Source organism: Amia ocellicauda, chromosome 14 (genome assembly GCF_036373705.1).
Source record: "Amia ocellicauda isolate fAmiCal2 chromosome 14, fAmiCal2.hap1, whole genome shotgun sequence".
NCBI lineage: Eukaryota > Metazoa > Chordata > Actinopteri > Amiiformes > Amiidae > Amia > Amia ocellicauda.
Genome location: NC_089863.1, coordinates 25049487 through 25073416, shown reverse-complemented (window position 1 = coordinate 25073416; position 23930 = coordinate 25049487). Strand labels below are relative to the sequence as shown.

At 34.6% G+C, this 23930-nt stretch overlaps 5 non-coding genes across 5 annotated transcripts; all 5 read right to left on the bottom strand.

The window, feature by feature from the left end:
* Positions 1-2701: 2701 nt before the first annotated feature.
* trnar-ucg (transfer RNA arginine (anticodon UCG)) lies at positions 2702-2774 on the bottom strand. The gene has a single exon. It is a non-coding gene; the product is annotated as a tRNA-Arg (tRNA).
* Positions 2775-9501: 6727 nt separating this feature from the next.
* trnar-ucg (transfer RNA arginine (anticodon UCG)) lies at positions 9502-9574 on the bottom strand. The gene has a single exon. It is a non-coding gene; the product is annotated as a tRNA-Arg (tRNA).
* Positions 9575-12979: 3405 nt separating this feature from the next.
* trnar-ucg (transfer RNA arginine (anticodon UCG)) lies at positions 12980-13052 on the bottom strand. Its single transcript has one exon. It is a non-coding gene; the product is annotated as a tRNA-Arg (tRNA).
* A 3322-nt stretch (positions 13053-16374) lies between these two features.
* On the bottom strand, positions 16375-16447 carry trnar-ucg (transfer RNA arginine (anticodon UCG)). Its single transcript has one exon. It is a non-coding gene; the product is annotated as a tRNA-Arg (tRNA).
* Positions 16448-21972: 5525 nt separating this feature from the next.
* On the bottom strand, positions 21973-22045 carry trnar-ucg (transfer RNA arginine (anticodon UCG)). Its single transcript has one exon. It is a non-coding gene; the product is annotated as a tRNA-Arg (tRNA).
* Between the last annotated feature and the right edge of the window lie 1885 nt (positions 22046-23930).

The window sequence follows — 23930 nt, the reverse complement described above, 5'->3', positions numbered from 1 at the left end:
ATGTTTACTTGTGTTTTATGTCTGATTGATGTCTTTTGATCAATAAGTAATGGTTTCTCATTCCTTATTTCCATTTTCTTTCAATAAGTAATGATTACAATTTTTTATATTTGTCCCTGTTTTACACGAAATAAGTAATAGACACTTATTCCTGGTTTCAGATTTTCAACAAAGAACATGTACATAGTTTATTATTTCTGAAACACGGTTTCCCAAAAAATAAGAAATGGTTACTTATTCCTTATTTCTGTTTCCCAATTTTCCAAATACAGTGATGGTTACTGATTGCTACGTTTTGTTGTTGGTTACTTTTTCAGTTTGCCTGTTTTCTTAATGAAATAAGTATTTTTTTCTGTTTCTAGACTCATGAAGAAACAAGCAATGGTTACTTATTCCTTGTTTGATTCCTGGAACTCAGAAAATAAGGAATGGTTACTTATTTCAGTTATTAGTTCTCAGAAAACAAGGAATTGTTTCTTCTTTGTTTCCCGGTTGTCAAAACATAAGGAATGCTAACTTATTTCCATTTCCCTGTTGTTAATACATTTATAAAAAGCGTACGTTTCTACACATAAATGAAATACTCCTTCCTGAAGTTTGTGGAAATGTTATGGAAATGACATTTATTTTTCACGGTTAGCTATAAAGCTACATGTAACATGATGTCTTCCATTAAGCTTTAGTAAAATCGCCAATTTGTTTGTAGTCTATTTACATGACATGCATGCTGTAGACTCATTCATTGACTTTCCACACGTGTTGACACTTTCTACTTCTGTACGACCTATTCTTGAACATGGAGGAGGATACAGAATTAGTTACAAAATGGTATCGTGGAAAAAAAAACACACCTAAGGAATTGCAAGAAGACTTTGCAATTCCAGGAGTAAAATAAAAATGACCGGATTACAACACAGCCAGTTCCTCTTACACTTCATGTAAGCATGTTATGCTTTATATAAATATATGTTGTTTTTTGTTTTCAGTTTCAGGTGAGTACCACGATGAATATTACGCTACTATTTGAAAATATATTAATTTTCCGTAAACAAATTATATATGGTGTTGAACCTATTTTTTACTTGGTGTACTACATTGATAAGCCATCTCATACCTGTCTGGTATAATAATAATACTCATCATCATAATAATAATCACAGTAATAATAATAATAATAATAATAATAATAATAATAATAATAATAATAATAATAATAATAATAATAATAATAATAATCATCATCATCATCATCATAATAATCACAGTAATAATAATAATAATAATAATAATAATAATAATAATACTAGACACCGGTATGATGTTTATGTCATTATTAGATAAGCTACAGTTTGTTAATTTATGTCTGTTTTAATTAATCATGCATGCTCACTGGCACATGTAGATACAGTACTGTAATTACTTACACACATTAGTTTATTTTCCTCTGCTTATTATTTGTTATCATTAGGCTTGATTATAACAATAATAATACTAGTATTTTTAATTTATGTAAAGGGCTGTACGTTTTATTTCACTTTTTCTTAATGACCAACTAGCCTGAAATTATTACATTGTCCCAATATGTACGGTGTGTTACGCAAATTATATTAGCATGGTCTCACTGGGTAATATGGAGCAAAACGCCCAATCTGGTAAAAGTGTGCTCTACACAGGATTTTGAACCAACAACCTTTCAGTTGTCAGTCCAGAATAATAATCAACACAGCTGCATCATAATCATAGTAACAGTAATGGTTTATTTTGTCATATATTTACATTGACAACAAATATTATTATAATTGAATACGGTTTTGTCAAATTCTAATTCAGAAGGGCTGTATTGGCATGGCGAGGTTATGCAAGTATTGCCAAAGCATTTACAGCAAAGGACTGAAGGTAACATAGATTAAGTACAAAACATAATACAGGATACTGATTGTACATTTAAAAGAATAAACATTAAAAGACAAAGAAAATCTATTTTAAAAGAAAAACATACCTACAATTAGATCCATGAATATTTGGACAGTGACACAATTGTCATCATTTTGGATCTGTACAACACCACAATGGATTTCAAACGAAACAATCCAGATATTCTTTAAGTGTAGTCTTTCATCTTTAATTTGAGGGTACTAACATCCATTTCTATATGTGTCCCCCCAATTTTAGGTGCTCAAAAGTATTTGGACAAAGTAACATAATCCTGAATTAAATTGTTAGTTTCAATACTTGGTTGCAGATCCATTGCAGTCAATGAATGTTGAAGTGTGGAACCCATAGCCATCACCAGATGCTGGGTTTAGTCCCTGGTGATGCTCTGCAAGGCCTTCAGCTGTCTTTAGTAGTGCCTCTTTGTTCTTGTGGCGTTTTGTCTTCAGTTTTGCCTTAGAAATCAAAACAAACCGGTCAGAGAGATAGCAAAAACATTGGCTGTGGAAAAATCTACTATTTGGCAACTTCTTCAAAAGAAATAACGCACTGGTGAGCTCAGGACACCAAAAGGCAACGGAAAACAACTGTGGCAGAAGGATTATTTCACTGGTGAAGAATAACCCCTATACAGGGTGCAGGGCATCACCTGTTTGTGGTAGGGTTATCAAACATAGCACTGCTGTCTGCAACATTAGAACACCAAGTCGCCCTTCTAAACGTCTCCAGAAAGGAGAGAGACACAACTTCGTCATCGTAACATATAAGACGACCACGAAGGGACTCGAACCCTCAATCTTCTGATCCGAAGTCAGACGCCTTATCCATTAGGCCACGCAGTCGTCAACAAGGGAGAGCCCTGGCCCTTCATGTTTCAGAAAGGCGAATGCGCTACGCCGACCTCAATGAATCCTTAGTTATATACATATGTTCAAGAACATTTCTGTAGCTCATGTAAATCAAGTCACACGACAGGCCTTGAAGTTTTCTGTCAGTTTGAAAGTTTTGCTCCTGACAATCCTTTTTGTATTGTGGCATAGTGGCTGTCACAGTGGAAAGTAAGTTGTCCACAGTTGGATGCAAGCTTGCCTGAGCACAGGAACGAACTTACTCTCGACGTTCCATGTAAAGACTGAAGAAGTGGGCTTCACATCTGAGGGCAGGGGAATTAGCTCAGGTGGTAGAGTGCTCGCTTAGCATGTGAGAGGTAGCGGGATTGATGCCCGCATTCTCCAGTCTCCAGGCATTTGTGTGCCAGTCTCGGCAGTGCAGCTCACTTTTTTCGCTGTAGGCTGCAGACGCAGAGGCTCACGTCCAAGATCAACGCATTGTCAGCTTATCAGACACCTCCGTGAAGTTGATTCCTTATTCCTTATTTATTAAAAAAATGAGTAATGGTTACTAATTCCTTATTTCTTATTGCTTACGTTTCAAAAATTAAGTAATGCTTACGTGTTACTTATTTGTGATTTCTCAAAATAAGTAATGATTCAATATTTCATTTTTTTTCAAGATTTCTCAATAAATGAATTATGGATACATATTTCTTGTTAATGTTTACTAGTGTTTTATGTCTGATTGATGTCTTTTGATCAATAAGTAATGGTTTCTCATTCCTTATTTCCATTTTCTTTCAATAAGTAATGATTACAATTTTTTATATTTGTCCCTGTTTTACACGAAATAAGTAATAGACACTTATTCCTGGTTTCAGATTTTCAACAAAGAACATGTACATAGTTTATTATTTCTGAAACACGGTTTCCCAAAAAATAAGAAATGGTTACTTATTCCTTATTTCTGTTTCCCAATTTTCCAAATACAGTGATGGTTACTGATTGCTACGTTTTGTTGTTGGTTACTTTTTCAGTTTGCCTGTTTTCTTAATAAAATAAGTATTTTTTTCTGTTTCTAGACTCATGAAGAAACAAGCAATGGTTACTTATTCCTTGTTTGATTCCTGGAACTCAGAAAATAAGGAATGGTTACTTATTTCAGTTTTTAGTTCTCAGAAAACAAGGAATTGTTTCTTCTTTGTTTCCCGGTTGTCAAAACATAAGGAATGCTAACTTATTTCCATTTCCCTGTTGCTAATACATTTATAAGAAGCGTACGTTTCTACACATAAATGAAATACTCCTTCCTGAAGTTTGTGGAAATGTTATGGAAATTACGTTTATTTTTCACGGTTAGCAATAAAGCTACATGTAACATGATGTCTTCCATTAAGCTTTAGTAAAATCGCCAATTTGTTTGTAGTCTATTTACATGACATGCATACTGTAGACTCATTCATTGACTTTCCACACGTCTTGACACTTTCTACTTCTGTACGACCTATTCTTGAACATGGAGGAGGATACAGAATTAGTTACAAAATGGTCTCGTGGAAAAAAAAACACACCTAAGGAATTGCAAGAAGACTTTGCAATTCCAGGAGTAAAATAAAAACGACCGGATTACAACACAGCCAGTTCCTCTTACACTTCATGTAAGCATGTTATGCTTTATATAAAGATATGTTGTTTTTTGTTTTCAGTTTCAGATGAGTACCACAATGAATATTACGCTACTATTTGAAAATATATTAATTTTCCGTAAACAAATTATATATGGTGTTGAACCTATTTTTTACTTGGTGTACTACATTGATAAGCCATCTCATACCTGTCTGGTATAATAATAATACTCATCATCATAATAATAATCACAGTAATAATAATAATAATAATAATAATAATAATAATAATAATAATACTAGACACCGGTATGATGTTTATGTCATTATTAGATAAGCTACAGTTTGTTAATTTATGTCTGTTTTAATTAATCATGCATGCTCACTGGCACATGTAGATACAGTACTGTAATTACTTACACACATTAGTTTATTTTCCTCCGCTTATTATTTGTTATCATTAGGCTTGATTATAACAATAATAATACTAGTATTTTTAATTTATGTAAAGGGCTGTACGTTTTATTTCACTTTTTCTTAATGACCAACTAGCCTGAAATTATTACATTGTCCCAATATGTACGGTGTGTTACGCAAATTATATTAGCATGGTCTCACTGGGTAATATGGAGCAAAACGCCCAATCTGGTAAAAGTGTGCTCTACACAGGATTTTGAACCAACAACCTTTCAGTTGTCAGTCCAGAATAATAATCAACACAGCTGCATCATAATCATAGTAACAGTAATGGTTTATTTTGTCATATATTTACATTGACAACAAATATTATTATAATTGAATACGGTTTTGTCAAATTCTAATTCAGAAGGGCTGTATTGGCATGGCGAGGTTATGCAAGTATTGCCAAAGCATTTACAGCAAAGGACTGAAGGTAACATAGATTAAGTACAAAACATAATACAGGATACTGATTGTACATTTAAAAGAATAAACATTAAAAGACAAAGAAAATCTATTTTAAAAGAAAAACATACCTACAATTAGATCCATGAATATTTGGACAGTGACACAATTGTCATCATTTTGGATCTGTACAACACCACAATGGATTTCAAACGAAACAATCCAGATATTCTTTAAGTGTAGTCTTTCATCTTTAATTTGAGGGTACTAACATCCATTTCTATATGTGTCCCCCCAATTTTAGGTGCTCAAAAGTATTTGGACAAAGTAACATAATCCTGAATTAAATTGTTAGTTTCAATACTTGGTTGCAGATCCTTTGCAGTCAATGAATGTTGAAGTGTGGAACCCATAGCCATCACCAGATGCTGGGTTTAGTCCCTGGTGATGCTCTGCAAGGCCTTCAGCTGTCTTTAGTAGTGCCTCTTTGTTCTTGTGGCGTTTTGTCTTCAGTTTTGCCTTAGAAATCAAAACAAACCGGTCAGAGAGATAGCAAAAACATTGGCTGTGGAAAAATCTAGTATTTGGCAACTTCTTCAAAAGAAATAACGCACTGGTGAGCTCAGGACACCAAAAGGCAATGGAAAACAACTGTGGCAGAAGACAGAAGGATTATTTCGCTGGTGAAGAATAACCCCTATACAGGGTGCAGGGCATCACCTGTTTGTGGTAGGGTTATCAAACATAGCACTGCTGTCTGCAACATTAGAACACCAAGTGGCCCTTCTAAACGTCTCCAGAAAGGAGAGAGACACAACTTCGTCATCGTAACATATAAGACGACCACGAAGGGACTGGAACTCTCAATCTTCTGATCCGAAGTCAGACGCCTTATCCATTAGGACACGCAGTCGTCAACAAGGTAGAGCCCTGGCCCTTCATGTTTCAGAAAGGCGAATGCGCTACGCCGACCTCAATGAATCCTTAGTTATATACATATGTTCAAGAACATTTCTGTAGCTCATGTAAATCAAGTCACACGACAGGCCTTGAAGTTTTCTGTCAGTTTGAAAGTTTTGCTCCTGACAATCCTTTTTGTATTGTGGCATAGTGGCTGTCACAGTGGAAAGTAAGTTGTCCACAGTTGGATGCAAGCTTGCCTGAGCACAGGAACGAACTTACTCTCGACGTTCCATGTAAAGACTGAAGAAGTGGGCTTTACATCTGAGGCAGGGGAATTAGCTCAGGTGGTAGAGTGCTCGCTTAGCATGTGAGAGGTAGTGGGATTGATTCCCGCATTCTCCAGTCTCCAGGCATTTGTGTGCCAGTCTCGGCAGTGCAGCTCACTTTTTTTGCTGTAGGCTGCAGACGCGGAGGCTCACGTCCAAGATCAACGCATTGTCAGCTTATCAGACACCTCCGTGAAGTTGATTCCTTATTCCTTATTTATTAAAAAAATTAGTAATGGTTACTAATTCCTTATTTCTTATTGCTTACGTTTCAAAAATTAAGTAATGCTTACGTGTTACTTATTTGTGATTTCTCAAAATAAGTAATGATTCAATATTTCATTTTTTTTCAAGATTTCTCAATAAATGAATTATGGATACATATTTCTTGTTAATGTTTACTTGTGTTTTATGTCTGATTGATGTCTTTTGATCAATAAGTAATGGTTTCTCATTCCTTATTTCCATTTTCTTTCAATAAGTAATGATTACAATTTTTTATATTTGTCCCTGTTTTACACGAAATAAGTAATAGACACTTATTCCTGGTTTCAGATTTTCAACAAAGAACATGTACATAGTTTATTATTTCTAAAACACGGTTTCCCAAAAAATAAGAAATGGTTACTTATTCCTTATTTCTGTTTCCCAATTTTCCAAATACAGTGATGGTTACTGATTGCTACGTTTTGTTGTTGGTTACTTTTTCAGTTTGCCTGTTTTCTTAATAAAATAAGTATTTTTTTCTGTTTCTAGACTCATGAAGAAACAAGCAATGGTTACTTATTCCTTGTTTGATTCCTGGAACTCAGAAAATAAGGAATGGTTACTTATTTCAGTTTTTAGTTCTCAGAAAACAAGGAATTGTTTCTTCTTTGTTTCCCGGTTGTCAAAACATAAGGAATGCTAACTTATTTTCATTTCCCTGTTGCTAATACATTTATAAGAAGCGTACGTTTCTACACATAAATGAAATACTCCTTCCTGAAGTTTGTGGAAATGTTATGGAAATGACGTTTATTTTTCACGGTTAGCAATAAAGCTACATGTAACATGATGTCTTCCATTAAGCTTTAGTAAAATCGCCAATTTGTTTGTAGTCTATTTACATGACATGCATACTGTAGACTCATTCATTGACTTTCCACACGTCTTGACACTTTCTACTTCTGTACGACCTATTCTTGAACATGGAGGAGGATACAGAATTAGTTACAAAATGGTCTCGTGGAAAAAAAACCACACCTAAGGAATTGCAAGAAGACTTTGCAATTCCAGGAGTAAAATAAAAACGACCGGATTACAACACAGCCAGTTCCTCTTACACTTCATGTAAGCATGTTATGCTTTATATAAAGATATGTTGTTTTTTGTTTTCAGTTTCAGATGAGTACCACAATGAATATTACGCTACTATTTGAAAATATATTAATTTTCCGTAAACAAATTATATATGGTGTTGAACCTATTTTTTACTTGGTGTACTACATTGATAAGCCATCTCATACCTGTCTGGTATAATAATAATACTCATCATCATAATAATAATCACAGTAATAATAATAATAATAATAATAATAATAATAATAATAATAATAATAATAATAATAATACTAGACACCGGTATGATGTTTATGTCATTATTAGATAAGCTACAGTTTGTTAATTTATGTCTGTTTTAATTAATCATGCATGCTCACTGGCACATGTAGATACAGTACTGTAATTACTTACACACATTAGTTTATTTTCCTCCGCTTATTATTTGTTATCATTAGGCTTGATTATAACAATAATAATACTAGTATTTTTAATGTATGTAAAGGGCTGTACGTTTTATTTCACTTTTTCTTAATGACCAACTAGCCTGAAATTATTACATTGTCCCAATATGTACGGTGTGTTACGCAAATTATATTAGCATGGTCTCACTGGGTAATATGGAGCAAAACGCCCAATCTGGTAAAAGTGTGCTCTACACAGGATTTTGAACCAACAACCTTTCAGTTGTCAGTCCAGAATAATAATCAACACAGCTGCATCATAATCATAGTAACAGTAATGGTTTATTTTGTCATATATTTACATTGACAACAAATATTATTATAATTGAATACGGTTTTGTCAAATTCTAATTCAGAAGGGCTGTATTGGCATGGCGAGGTTATGCAAGTATTGCCAAAGCATTTACAGCAAAGGACTGAAGGTAACATAGATTAAGTACAAAACATAATACAGGATACTGATTGTACATTTAAAAGAATAAACATTAAAAGACAAAGAAAATCTATTTTAAAAGAAAAACATACCTACAATTAGATCCATGAATATTTGGACAGTGACACAATTGTCATCATTTTGGATCTGTACAACACCACAATGGATTTCAAAGGAAACAATCCAGATATTCTTTAAGTGTAGTCTTTCATCTTTAATTTGAGGGTACTAACATCCATTTCTATATGTGTCCCCCCAATTTTAGGTGCTCAAAAGTATTTGGACAAAGTAACATAATCCTGAATTAAATTGTTAGTTTCAATACTTGGTTGCAGATCCTTTGCAGTCAATGAATGTTGAAGTGTGGAACCCATAGCCATCACCAGATGCTGGGTTTAGTCCCTGGTGATGCTCTGCAAGGCCTTCAGCTGTCTTTAGTAGTGCCTCTTTGTTCTTGTGGCGTTTTGTCTTCAGTTTTGCCTTAGAAATCAAAACAAACCGGTCAGAGACATAGCAAAAACATTGGCTGTGGAAAAATCTACTATTTGGCAACTTCTTCAAAAGAAATAACGCACTGGTGAGCTCAGGACACCAAAAGGCAACAGAAAACAACTGTGGCAGAAGACAGAAGGATTATTTCGCTGGTGAAGAATAACCCCTATACAGGGTGCAGGGCATCACCTGTTTGTGGTAGGGTTATCAAACATAGCACTGCTGTCTGCAACATTAGAACACCAAGTGGCCCTTCTAAACGTCTCCAGAAAGGAGAGAGACACAACTTCGTCATCGTAACATATAAGACGACCACGAAGGGACTAGAACCCTCAATCTTCTGATCCGAAGTCAGACGCCTTATCCATTAGGCCACGCAGTCGTCAACAAGGGAGAGCCCTGGCCCTTCATGTTTCAGAAAGGCGAATGCGCTACGCCGACCTCAATGAATCCTTAGTTATTTACATATGTTCAAGAACATTTCTGTAGCTCATGTAAATCAAGTCACACGACAGGCCTTGAAGTTTTCTGTCAGTTTGAAAGTTTTGCTCCTGACAATCCTTTTTGTATTGTGGCATAGTGGCTGTCACAGTGGAAAGTAAGTTGTCCACAGTTGGATGCAAGCTTGCCTGAAGCACAGGAACGAACTTACTCTCGACGTTCCATGTAGAGACTGAAGAAGTGGGCTTTACATCTGAGGGCAGGGGAATTAGCTCAGGTGGTAGAGTGCTTGCTTAGCATATGAGAGGTAGCGGGATTGATGCCCGCATTCTCCAGTTTCCAGGCATTTGTGTGCCAGTCTCGGCAGTGCAGCTCACTTTTTTTGCTGTAGGCTGCAGACGCGGAGGCTCACGTCCAAGATCAACGCATTGTCAGCTTATCAGACACCTCCGTGAAGTTGATTCCTTATTCCTTATTTATTAAAAAAATGAGTAATGGTTACTAATTCCTTATTTCTTATTGCTTACGTTTCAAAAATTAAGTAATGCTTATGTGTTACTTATTTGTGATTTCTCAAAATAAGTAATGATTCAATATTTCATTTTTTTTCAAGATTTCTCAATAAATGAATTATGGATACATATTTCTTGTTAATGTTTACTTGTGTTTTATGTCTGATTGATGTCTTTTGATCAATAAGTAATGGTTTCTAATTCCTTATTTCCATTTTCTTTCAATAAGTAATGATTACAATTTTTTATATTTGTCCCTGTTTTACACGAAATAAGTAATAGACACTTATTCCTGGTTTCAGATTTTCAACAAAGAACATGTACATAGTTTATTATTTCTGAAACACGGTTTCCCAAAAAATAAGAAATGGTTACTTATTCCTTATTTCTGTTTCCCAATTTTCCAAATACAGTGATGGTTACTGATTGCTACGTTTTGTTGTTGGTTACTTTTTCAGTTTGCCTGTTTTCTTAATGAAATAAGTATTTGTTTCTGTTTCTAGACTCATGAAGAAACAAGCAATGGTTACTTATTCCTTGTTTGATTCCTGGAACTCAGAAAATAAGGAATGGTTACTTATTTCAGTTTTTAGTTCTCAGAAAACAAGGAATTGTTTCTTCTTTGTTTCCCGGTTGTCAAAACATAAGGAATGCTAACTTATTTCCATGTCCCTGTTGCTAATACATTTATAAGAAGCGTACGTTTCTACACATAAATGAAATACTCCTTCCTGAAGTTTGTGGAAATGTTATGGAAATGATGTTTATTTTTCACGGTTAGCAATAAAGCTACATGTAACATGATGTCTTCCATTAAGCTTTAGTAAAATCGCCAATTTGTTTGTAGTCTATTTACATGACATGCATGCTGTAGACTCATTCATTGACTTTCCACACGTCTTGACACTTTCTACTTCTGTACGACCTATTCTTGAACATGGAGGAGGATACAGAATTAGTTACAAAATGGTCTCGTGGAAAAAAAACCACACCTAAGGAATTGCAAGAAGACTTTGCAATTCCAGGAGTAAAATAAAAACGACCGGATTACAACACAGCCAGTTCCTCTTACACTTCATGTAAGCATGTTATGCTTTATATAAAGATATGTTGTTTTTTGTTTTCAGTTTCAGATGAGTACCACGATGAATATTACGCTACTATTTGAAAATATATTAATTTTCCGTAAACAAATTATATATGGTGTTGAACCTATTTTTTACTTGGTGTACTACATTGATAAGCCATCTCATACCTGTCTGGTATAATAATAATACTCATCATCATAATAATAATCACAGTAATAATAATAATAATAATAATAATAATAATAATAATAATAATAATAATAAAAATAATAATCATCATCATCATCATCATAATAATCACAGTAATAATAATAATAATAATAATAATAATAATAATAATACTAGACACCGGTATGATGTTTATGTCATTATTAGATAAGCTACAGTTTGTTAATTTATGTCTGTTTTAATTCATCATGCATGCTCACTGGCACATGTAGATACAGTACTGTAATTACTTACACACATTAGTTTATTTTCCTCCGCTTATTATTTGTTATCATTAGGCTTGATTATAACAATAATAATACTAGTATTTTTAATGTATGTAAAGGGCTGTACGTTTTATTTCACTTTTTCTTAATGACCAACTAGCCTGAAATTATTACATTGTCCCAATATGTACGGTGTGTTACGCAAATTATATTAGCATGGTCTCACTGGGTAATATGGAGCAAAACGCCCAATCTGGTAAAAGTGTGCTCTACACAGGATTTTGAACCAACAACCTTTCAGTTGTCAGTCCAGAATAATAATCAACACAGCTGCATCATAATCATAGTAACAGTAATGGTTTATTTTGTCATATATTTACATTGACAACAAATATTATTATAATTGAATACGGTTTTGTCAAATTCTAATTCAGAAGGGCTGTATTGGCATGGCGAGGTTATGCAAGTATTGCCAAAGCATTTACAGCAAAGGACTGAAGGTAACATAGATTAAGTACAAAACATAATACAGGATACTGATTGTACATTTAAAAGAATAAACATTAAAAGACAAAGAAAATCTATTTTAAAAGAAAAACATACCTACAATTAGATCCATGAATATTTGGACAGTGACACAATTGTCATCATTTTGGATCTGTACAACACCACAATGGATTTCAAACGAAACAATCCAGATATTCTTTAAGTGTAGTCTTTCATCTTTAATTTGAGGGTACTAACATCCATTTCTATATGTGTCCCCCCAATTTTAGGTGCTCAAAAGTATTTGGACAAAGTAACATAATCCTGAATTAAATTGTTAGTTTCAATACTTGGTTGCAGATCCTTTGCAGTCAATGAATGTTGAAGTGTGGAACCCATAGCCATCACCAGATGCTGGGTTTAGTCCCTGGTGATGCTCTGCAAGGCCTTCAGCTGTCTTTAGTAGTGCCTCTTTGTTCTTGTGGCGTTTTGTCTTCAGTTTTGCCTTAGAAATCAAAACAAACCGGTCAGAGACATAGCAAAAACATTGGCTGTGGAAAAATCTACTATTTGGCAACTTCTTCAAAAGAAATAACGCACTGGTGAGCTCAGGACACCAAAAGGCAACAGAAAACAACTGTGGCAGAAGACAGAAGGATTATTTCGCTGGTGAAGAATAACCCCTATACAGGGTGCAGGGCATCACCTGTTTGTGGTAGGGTTATCAAACATAGCACTGCTGTCTGCAACATTAGAACACCAAGTGGCCCTTCTAAACGTCTCCAGAAAGGAGAGAGACACAACTTCGTCATCGTAACATATAAGACGACCACGAAGGGACTAGAACCCTCAATCTTCTGATCCGAAGTCAGACGCCTTATCCATTAGGCCACGCAGTCGTCAACAAGGGAGAGCCCTGGCCCTTCATGTTTCAGAAAGGCGAATGCGCTACGCCGACCTCAATGAATCCTTAGTTATATACATATGTTCAAGAACATTTCTGTAGCTCATGTAAATCAAGTCACACGACAGGCCTTGAAGTTTTCTGTCAGTTTGAAAGTTTTGCTCCTGACAATCCTTTTTGTATTGTGGCATAGTGGCTGTCACAGTGGAAAGTAAGTTGTCCACAGTTGGATGCAAGCTTGCCTGAAGCACAGGAACGAACTTACTCTCGACGTTCCATGTAAAGACTGAAGAAGTGGGCTTTACATCTGAGGGCAGGGGAATTAGCTCAGGTGGTAGAGTGCTCGCTTAGCATGTGAGAGGTAGCGGGATTGATGCCCGCATTCTCCAGTCTCCAGGCATTTGTGTGCCAGTCTCGGCAGTGCAGCTCACTTTTTTTGCTGTAGGCTGCAGACGCGGAGGCTCACGTCCAAGATCAACGCATTGTCAGCTTATCAGACACCTCCGTGAAGTTGATTCCTTATTCCTTATTTATTAAAAAAATGAGTAATGGTTACTAATTCCTTATTTCTTATTGCTTACGTTTCAAAAATTAAGTAATGCTTACGTGTTACTTATTTGTGATTTCTCAAAATAAGTAATGATTCAATATTTAATTTTTTTTCAAGATTTCTCAATAAATGAATTATGGATACATATTTCTTGTTAATGTTTACTTGTGTTTTATGTCTGATTGATGTCTTTTGATCAATAAGTAATGGTTTCTCATTCCTTATTTCCATTTTCTTTCAATAAGTAATGATTACAATTTTTTATATTTGTCCCTGTTTTACACGAAATAAGTAATAGACACTTATTCCTGGTTTCAGATTTTCAACAAAGAACATGTACATAGTTTATTATTTCTGAAACACGGTTTCCCAAAAAATAAGAAATGGTTACTTATTCCTTATTTCTGTTTCCCAATTTTCCAAATACAGTGATGGTTACTGATTGCTACGTTTTGTTGTTGGTTACTTTTTCAGTTTGCCTGTTTTCTTAATGAAATAAGTATTTGTTTCTGTTTCTAGACTCATGAAGAAACAAGCAATGGTTACTTATTCCTTGTTTGATTCCTGGAACTCAGAAAATAAGGAATGGTTACTTATTTCAGTTTTTAGTTCTCAGAAAACAAGGAATTGTTTCTTCTTTGTTTCCCGGTTGTCAAAACATAAGGAATGCTAACTTATTTCCATTTCCCTGTTGTTAATACATTTATAAAAAGCGTACGTTTCTACACATAAATGAAATACTCCTTCCTGAAGTTTGTGGAAATGTTATGGAAATGACATTTATTTTTCACGGTTAGCTATAAAGCTACATGTAACATGATGTCTTCCATTAAGCTTTAGTAAAATCGCCAATTTGTTTGTAGTCTATTTACATGACATGCATGCTGTAGACTCATTCATTGACTTTCCACACATGTTGACACTTTCTACTTCTGTACGACCTATTCTTGAACATGGAGGAGGATACAGAATTAGTTACAAAATGGTCTCTTGGAAAAAAATAACACACCTAAGGAATTGCAAGAAGACTTTGCAATTCCAGGAGTAAAATAAAAACGACCGGATTACAACACAGCCAGTTCCTCTTACACTTCATGTAAGCATGTTATGCTTTATATAAATATATTTTGTTTTTTGTTTTCAGTTTCAGGTGAGTACCACGATGAATATTACGCTACTATTTGAAAATATATTAATTTTCCGTAAACAAATTATATATGGTGTTGAACCTATTTTTTACTTGGTGTACTACATTGATAAGCCATCTCATACCTGTCTGGTATAATAATAATACTCATCATCATAATAATAATCACAGTAATAATAATAATAATAATAATAATAATAATAATAATAATAATACTAGACACCGGTATGATGTTTATGTCATTATTAGATAAGCTACAGTTTGTTAATTTATGTCTGTTTTAATTCATCATGCATGCTCACTGGCACATGTAGATACAGTACTGTAATTACTTACACACATTAGTTTATTTTCCTCCGCTTATTATTTGTTATCATTAGGCTTGATTATAACAATAATAATACTAGTATTTTTAATGTATGTAAAGGGCTGTACGTTTTATTTCACTTTTTCTTAATGACCAACTAGCCTGAAATTATTACATTGTCCCAATATGTACGGTGTGTTACGCAAATTATATTAGCATGGTCTCACTGGGTAATATGGAGCAAAACGCCCAATCTGGTAAAAGTGTGCTCTACACAGGATTTTGAACCAACAACCTTTCAGTTGTCAGTCCAGAATAATAATCAACACAGCTGCATCATAATCATAGTAACAGTAATGGTTTATTTTGTCATATATTTACATTGACAACAAATATTATTATAATTGAATACGGTTTTGTCAAATTCTAATTCAGAAGGGCTGTATTGGCATGGCGAGGTTATGCAAGTATTGCCAAAGCATTTACAGCAAAGGACTGAAGGTAACATAGATTAAGTACAAAACATAATACAGGATACTGATTGTACATTTAAAAGAATAAACATTAAAAAACAAAGAAAATCTATTTTAAAAGAAAAACATACCTACAATTAGATCCATGAATATTTGTACAGTGACACAATTGTCATCATTTTGGATCTGTACAACACCACAATGGATTTCAAACGAAACAATCCAGATATTCTTTAAGTGTAGTCTTTCATCTTTAATTTGAGGGTACTAACATCCATTTCTATATGTGTCCCCCCAATTTTAGGTGCTCAAAAGTATTTGGACAAAGTAACATAATCCTGAATTAAATTGTTAGTTTCAATACTTGGTTGCAGATCCTTTGCAGTCAATGAATGTTGAAGTGTGGAACCCATAGCCATCACCAGATGCTGGGTTTAGTCCCTGGTGATGCTCTGCAAGGCCTTCAGCTGTCTTTAGTAGTGCCTCTTTGTTCTTGTGGCGTTTTGTCTTCAGTTTTGCCTTAGAAATCAAAACAAACCGGTCAGAGAGATAGCAAAAACATTGGCTGTGGAAAAATCTACTATTTGGCAACTTCTTCAAAAGAAATAACGCACTGGTGAGCTCAGGACACCAAAAGGCAATGGAAAACAACTGTGGCAGAAGACAGAAGGATTATTTCGCTGGTGAAGAATAACCCCTATACAGGGTGCAGGGCATCACCTGTTTGTGGTAGGGTTATAAAACATAGCACTGCTGTCTGCAACATTAGAACACCAAGTGGCCCTTCTAAACGTCTCCAGAAAGGAGAGAGACACAACTTCGTCATCGTAACATATAAGACGACCACGAAGGGACTCGAACCCTCAATCTTCTGATCCGAAGTCAGATGCCTTATCCATTAGGCCACGCAGTCGTCAACAAGGGAGAGCCCTGGCCCTTCATGTTTCAGAAAGGCGAATGCGCTACGCCGACCTCAATGAATCCTTAGTTATATACATATGTTCAAGAACATTTCTGTAGCTCATGTAAATCAAGTCACACGACAGGCCTTGAAGTTTTCTGTCAGTTTGAAAGTTTTGCTCCTGACAATCCTTTTTGTATTGTGGCATAGTGGCTGTCACAGTGGAAAGTAAGTTGTCCACAGTTGGATGCAAGCTTGCCTGAAGCACAGGAACGAACTTACTCTCGACGTTCCATGTAAAGACTGAAGAAGTGGGCTTTACATCTGAGGGCAGGGGAATTAGCTCAGGTGGTAGAGTGCTCGCTTAGCATGTGAGAGGTAGCGGGATTGATGCCCGCATTCTCCAGTCTCCAGGCATTTGTGTGCCAGTCTCGGCAATGCAGCTCACTTTTTTTTGCTGTAGGCTGCAGACGCGACGGCTCACGTCCAAGATCAACGCATTGTCAGCTTATCAGACACCTCCGTGAAGTTGATTCCTTATTCCTTATTTATTAAAAAAATGAGTAATGGTTACTAATTCCTTATTTCTTATTGCTTACGTTTCAAAAATTAAGTAATGCTTACGTGTTACTTATTTGTGATTTCTCAAAATAAGTAATGATTCAATATTTCATTTTTTTTCAAGATTTCTCAATAAATGAATTATGGATACATATTTCTTGTTAATGTTTACTTGTGTTTTATGTCTGATTGATGTCTTTTGATCAATAAGTAATGGTTTCTCATTCCTTATTTCCATTTTCTTTCAATAAGTAATGATTACAATTTTTTATATTTGTCCCTGTTTTACACGAAATAAGTAATAGACACTTATTCCTGGTTTCAGATTTTCAACAAAGAACATGTACATAGTTTATTATTTCTGAAACACGGTTTCCCAAAAAATAAGAAATGGTTACTTATTCCTTATTTCTGTTTCCCAATTTTCCAAATACAGTGATGGTTACTGATTGCTACGTTTTGTTGTTGGTTACTTTTTCAGTTTGCCTGTTTTCTTAATGAAATAAGTATTTTTTTCTGTTTCTAGACTCATGAAGAAACAAGCAATGGTTACTTATTCCTTGTTTGATTCCTGGAACTCAGAAAATAAGGAATGGTTACTTATTTCAGTTTTTAGTTCTCAGAAAACAAGGAATTGTTTCTTCTTTGTTTCCCGGTTGTCAAAACATAAGGAATGCTAACTTATTTCCATTTCCCTGTTGCTAATACATTTATAAGAAGCGTACGTTTCTACACATAAATGAAATACTCCTTCCTGAAGTTTGTGGAAATGTTATGGAAATGACGTTTATTTTTCACGGTTAGCAATAAAGCTACATGTAACATGATGTCTTCCATTAAGCTTTAGTAAAATCGCCAATTTGTTTGTAGTCTATTTACATGACATGCATGCTGTAGACTCATTCATTGACTTTCCACACGTGTTGACACTTTCTACTTCTGTACGACCTATTCTTGAACATGGAGGAGGATACAGAATTAGTTACAAAATGGTCTCGTGGAAAAAAAAACACACCTAAGGAATTGCAAGAAGACTTTGCAATTCCAGGAGTAAAATAAAAACGACCGGATTACAACACAGCCAGTTCCTCTTACACTTCATGTAAGCATGTTATGCTTTATATAAAGATATGTTGTTTTTTGTTTTCAGTTTCAGATGAGTACCACGATGAATATTACGCTACTATTTGAAAATATATTAATTTTCCGTAAACAAATTATATATGGTGTTGAACCTATTTTTTACTTGGTGTACTACATTGATAAGCCATCTCATACTTGTCTGGTATAATAATAATACTCATCATCATAATAATAATCACAGTAATAATAATAATAATAATAATAATAATAATAATAAAAATAATAATCATCATCATCATCATCATCATAATAATCACAGTAATAATAATAATAATAATAATAATAATAATACTAGACACCGGTATGATGTTTATGTCATTATTAGATAAGCTACAGTTTGTTAATTTATGTCTGTTTTAATTCATCATGCATGCTCACTGGCACATGTAGATACAGTACTGTAATTACTTACACACATTAGTTTATTTTCCTCTGCTTATTATTTGTTATCATTAGGCTTGATTATAACAATAATAATACTAGTATTTTTAATGTATGTAAAGGGCTGTACGTTTTATTTCACTTTTTCTTAATGACCAACTAGCCTGAAATTATTACATTGTCCCAATATGTACGGTGTGTTACGCAAATTATATTAGCATGGTCTCACTGGGTAATATGGAGCAAAACGCCCAATCTGGTAAAAGTGTGCTCTACACAGGATTTTGAACCAACAACCTTTCAGTTGTCAGTCCAGAATAATAATCAACACAGCTGCATCATAATCATAGTAACAGTAATGGTTTATTTTGTCATATATTTACATTGACAACAAATATTATTATAATTGAATACGGTTTTGTCAAATTCTAATTCAGAAGGGCTGTATTGGCATGGCGAGGTTATGCAAGTATTGCCAAAGCATTTACAGCAAAGGACTGAAGGTAACATAGATTAAGTACAAAACATAATACAGGATACTGATTGTACATTTAAAAGAATAAACATTAAAAGACAAAGAAAATCTATTTTAAAAGAAAAACATACCTACAATTAGATCCATGAATATTTGGACAGTGACACAATTGTCATCATTTTGGATCTGTACAACACCACAATGGATTTCAAACTAAACAATCCAGATATTCTTTAAGTGTAGTCTTTCATCTTTAATTTGAGGGTACTAACATCCATTTCTATATGTGTCCCCCCAATTTTAGGTGCTCAAAAGTATTTGGACAAAGTAACATAATCCTGAATTAAATTGTTAGTTTCAATACTTGGTTGCAGATCCTTTGCAGTCAATGAATGTTGAAGTGTGGAACCCATAGCCATCACCAGATGCTGGGTTTAGTCCCTGGTGATGCTCTGCAAGGCCTTCAGCTGTCTTTAGTAGTGCCTCTTTGTTCTTGTGGCGTTTTGTCTTCAGTTTTGCCTTAGAAATCAAAACAAACCGGTCAGAGAGATAGCAAAAACATTGGCTGTGGAAAAATCTACTATTTGGCAACTTCTTCAAAAGAAATAACGCACTGGTGAGCTCAGGACACCAAAAGGCAACGGAAAACAACTGTGGCAGAAGACAGAAGGATTATTTCGCTGGTGAAGAATAACCCCTATACAGGGTGCAGGGCATCACCTGTTTGTGGTAGGGTTATCAAACATAGCACTGCTGTCTGCAACATTAGAACACCAAGTGGCCCTTCTAAACATCTCCAGAAAGGAGAGAGACACAACTTCGTCATCGTAACATATAAGACGTTTCTTCTTTGTTTCCCGGTTGTCAAAACATAAGGAATGCTAACTTATTTCCATTTCCCTGTTGCTAATACATTTATAAGAAGCGTACGTTTCTACACATAAATGAAATACTCCTTCCTGAAGTTTGTGGAAATGTTATGGAAATGACGTTTATTTTTCACGGTTAGCAATAAAGCTACATGTAACATGATGTCTTCCATTAAGCTTTAGTAAAATCGCCAATTTGTTTGTAGTCTATTTACATGACATGCATGCTGTAGACTCATTCATTGACTTTCCACACGTCTTGACACTTTCTACTTCTGTACGACCTATTCTTGAACATGGAGGAGGATACAGAATTAGTTACAAAATGGTCTCGTGGAAAAAAAAACACACCTAAGGAATTGCAAGAAGACTTTGCAATTCCAGGAGTAAAATAAAAACGACCGGATTACAACACAGCCAGTTCCTCTTACACTTCATGTAAGCATGTTATGCTTTATATAAAGATATGTTGTTTTTTGTTTTCAGTTTCAGATGAGTACCACAATGAATATTACGCTACTATTTGAAAATATATTAATTTTCCGTAAACAAATTATATATGGTGTTGAACCTATTTTTTACTTGGTGTACTACATTGATAAGCCATCTCATACCTGTCTGGTATAATAATAATACTCATCATCATAATAATAATCACAGTAATAATAATAATAATAATAATAATAATAATAATAATAATAATAATAATACTAGACACCGGTATGATGTTTATGTCATTATTAGATAAGCTACAGTTTGTTAATTTATGTCTGTTTTAATTAATCATGCATGCTCACTGGCACATGTAGATACAGTACTGTAATTACTTACACACATTAGTTTATTTTCCTCCGCTTATTATTTGTTATCATTAGGCTTGATTATAACAATAATAATACTAGTATTTTTAATTTATGTAAAGGGCTGTACGTTTTATTTCACTTTTTCTTAATGACCAACTAGCCTGAAATTATTACATTGTCCCAATATGTACGGTGTGTTACGCAAATTATATTAGCATGGTCTCACTGGGTAATATGGAGCAAAACGCCCAATCTGGTAAAAGTGTGCTCTACACAGGATTTTGAACCAACAACCTTTCAGTTGTCAGTCCAGAATAATAATCAACACAGCTGCATCATAATCATAGTAACAGTAATGGTTTATTTTGTCATATATTTACATTGACAACAAATATTATTATAATTGAATACGGTTTTGTCAAATTCTAATTCAGAAGGGCTGTATTGGCATGGCGAGGTTATGCAAGTATTGCCAAAGCATTTACAGCAAAGGACTGAAGGTAACATAGATTAAGTACAAAACATAATACAGGATACTGATTGTACATTTAAAAGAATAAACATTAAAAGACAAAGAAAATCTATTTTAAAAGAAAAACATACCTACAATTAGATCCATGAATATTTGGACAGTGACACAATTGTCATCAATTTGGATCTGTACAACACCACAATGGATTTCAAAGGAAACAATCCAGATATTCTTTAAGTGTAGTCTTTCATGTTTAATTTGAGGGTACTAACATCCATTTCTATATGTGTCCCCCCAATTTTAGGTGCTCAAAAGTATTTGGACAAAGTAACATAATCCTGAATTAAATTGTTAGTTTCAATACTTGGTTGCAGATCCTTTGCAGTCAATGAATGTTGAAGTGTGGAACCCATAGCCATCACCAGATGCTGGGTTTAGTCCCTGGTGATGCTCTGCAAGGCCTTCAGCTGTCTTTAGTAGTGCCTCTTTGTTCTTGTGGCGTTTTGTCTTCAGTTTTGCCTTAGAAATCAAAACAAACCGGTCAGAGAGATAGCAAAAACATTGGCTGTGGAAAAATCTACTATTTGGCAACTTCTTCAAAAGAAATAACGCACTGGTGAGCTCAGGACACCAAAAGGCAACGGAAAACAACTGTGGCAGAAGGATTATTTCGCTGGTGAAGAATAACCCCTATACAGGGTGCAGGGCATCACCTGTTTGTGGTAGGGTTATCAAACATAGCACTGCTGTCTGCAACATTGGAACACCAAGTGGCCCTTCTAAACGTCTCCAGAAAGGAGAGAGACACAACTTCGTCATCGTAACATATAAGACGACCACAAAGGGACTCGAACCCTCAATCTTCTGATCCGAAGTCAGACGCCTTATCCATTAGGCCACGCAGTCGTCAACAAGGTAGAGCCCTGGCCCTTCATGTTTCAGAAAGGCGAATGCGCTACGCCGACCTCAATGAATCCTTAGTTATATACATATGTTCAAGAACATTTCTGTAGCTCATGTAAATCAAGTCACACGACAGGCCTTGAAGTTTTCTGTCAGTTTGAAAGTTTTGCTCCTGACAATCCTTTTTGTATTGTGGCATAGTGGCTGTCACAGTGGAAAGTAAGTTGTCCACAGTTGGATGCAAGCTTGCCTGAGCACAGGAACGAACTTACTCTCGACGTTCCATGTAAAGACTGAAGAAGTGGGCTTTACATCTGAGTGCAGGGGAATTAGCTCAGGTGGTAGAGTGCTCGCTTAGCATGTGAGAGGTAGTGGGATTGATGCCCGCATTCTCCAGTCTCCAGGCATTTGTGTGCCAGTCTCGGCAGTGCAGCTCACTTTTTTTGCTGTAGGCTGCAGACGCGGAGGCTCACGTCCAAGATCAACGCATTGTCAGCTTATCAGACACCTCCGTGAAGTTGATTCCTTATTCCTTATTTATTAAAAAAATTAGTAATGGTTACTAATTCCTTATTTCTTATTGCTTACGTTTCAAAAATTAAGTAATGCTTACGTGTTACTTATTTGTGATTTCTCAAAATAAGTAATGATTCAATATTTCATTTTTTTCCAAGATTTCTCAATAAATGAATTATGGATACATATTTCTTGTTAATGTTTACTTGTGTTTTATGTCTGATTGATGTCTTTTGACCAATAAGTAATGGTTTCTCATTCCTTATTTCCATTTTCTTTCAATAAGTAATGATTACAATTTTTTATATTTGTCCCTGTTTTACACGAAATAAGTAATAGACACTTATTCCTGGTTTCAGATTTTCAACAAAGAACATGTACATAGTTTATTATTTCTGAAACACGGTTTCCCAAAAAATAAGAAATGGTTACTTATTCCTTATTTCTGTTTCCCAATTTTCCAAATACAGTGATGGTTACTGATTGCTACGTTTTGTTGTTGGTTACTTTTTCAGTTTGCCTGTTTTCTTAATGAAATAAGTATTTTTTTCTGTTTCTAGACTCATGAAGAAACAAGCAATGGCTACTTATTCCTTGTTAAATTCCTGGAACTCAGAAAATAAGGAATGGTTACTTATTTCAGTTTTTAGTTCTCAGAAAACAAGGAATTGTTTCTTCTTTGTTTCCCGGTTGTCAAAACATAAGGAATGCTAACTTATTTCCATTTCCCTGTTGCTAATACATTTATAAGAAGCGTACGTTTCTACACATAAATGAAATACTCCTTCCTGAAGTTTGTGGAAATGTTATGGAAATGACGTTTATTTTTCACGGTTAGCAATAAAGCTACATGTAACATGATGTCTTCCATTAAGCATTAGTAAAATCGCCAATTTGTTTGTAGTCTATTTACATGACATGCATGCTGTAGACTCATTCATTGACTTTCCACACGTGTTGACACTTTCTACTTCTGTACGACCTATTCTTGAACATGGAGGAGGATACAGAATTAGTTACAAAATGGTCTCGTGGAAAAAAAAACACACCTAAGGAATTGCAAGAAGACGTTGCAATTCCAGGAGTAAAATAAAAACGACCGGATTACAACACAGCCAGTTCCTCTTACACTTCATGTAAGCATGTTATGCTTTATATAAAGATATGTTGTTTTTTGTTTTCAGTTTCAGATGAGTACCACGATGAATATTACGCTACTATTTGAAAATATATTAATTTTCCGTAAACAAATTATATATGGTGTTGAACCTTTTTTTTACTTGGTGTACTACATTGATAAGCCATCTCATACCTGTCTGGTATAATAATAATACTCATCATCATAATAATAATCACAGTAGTAATAATAATA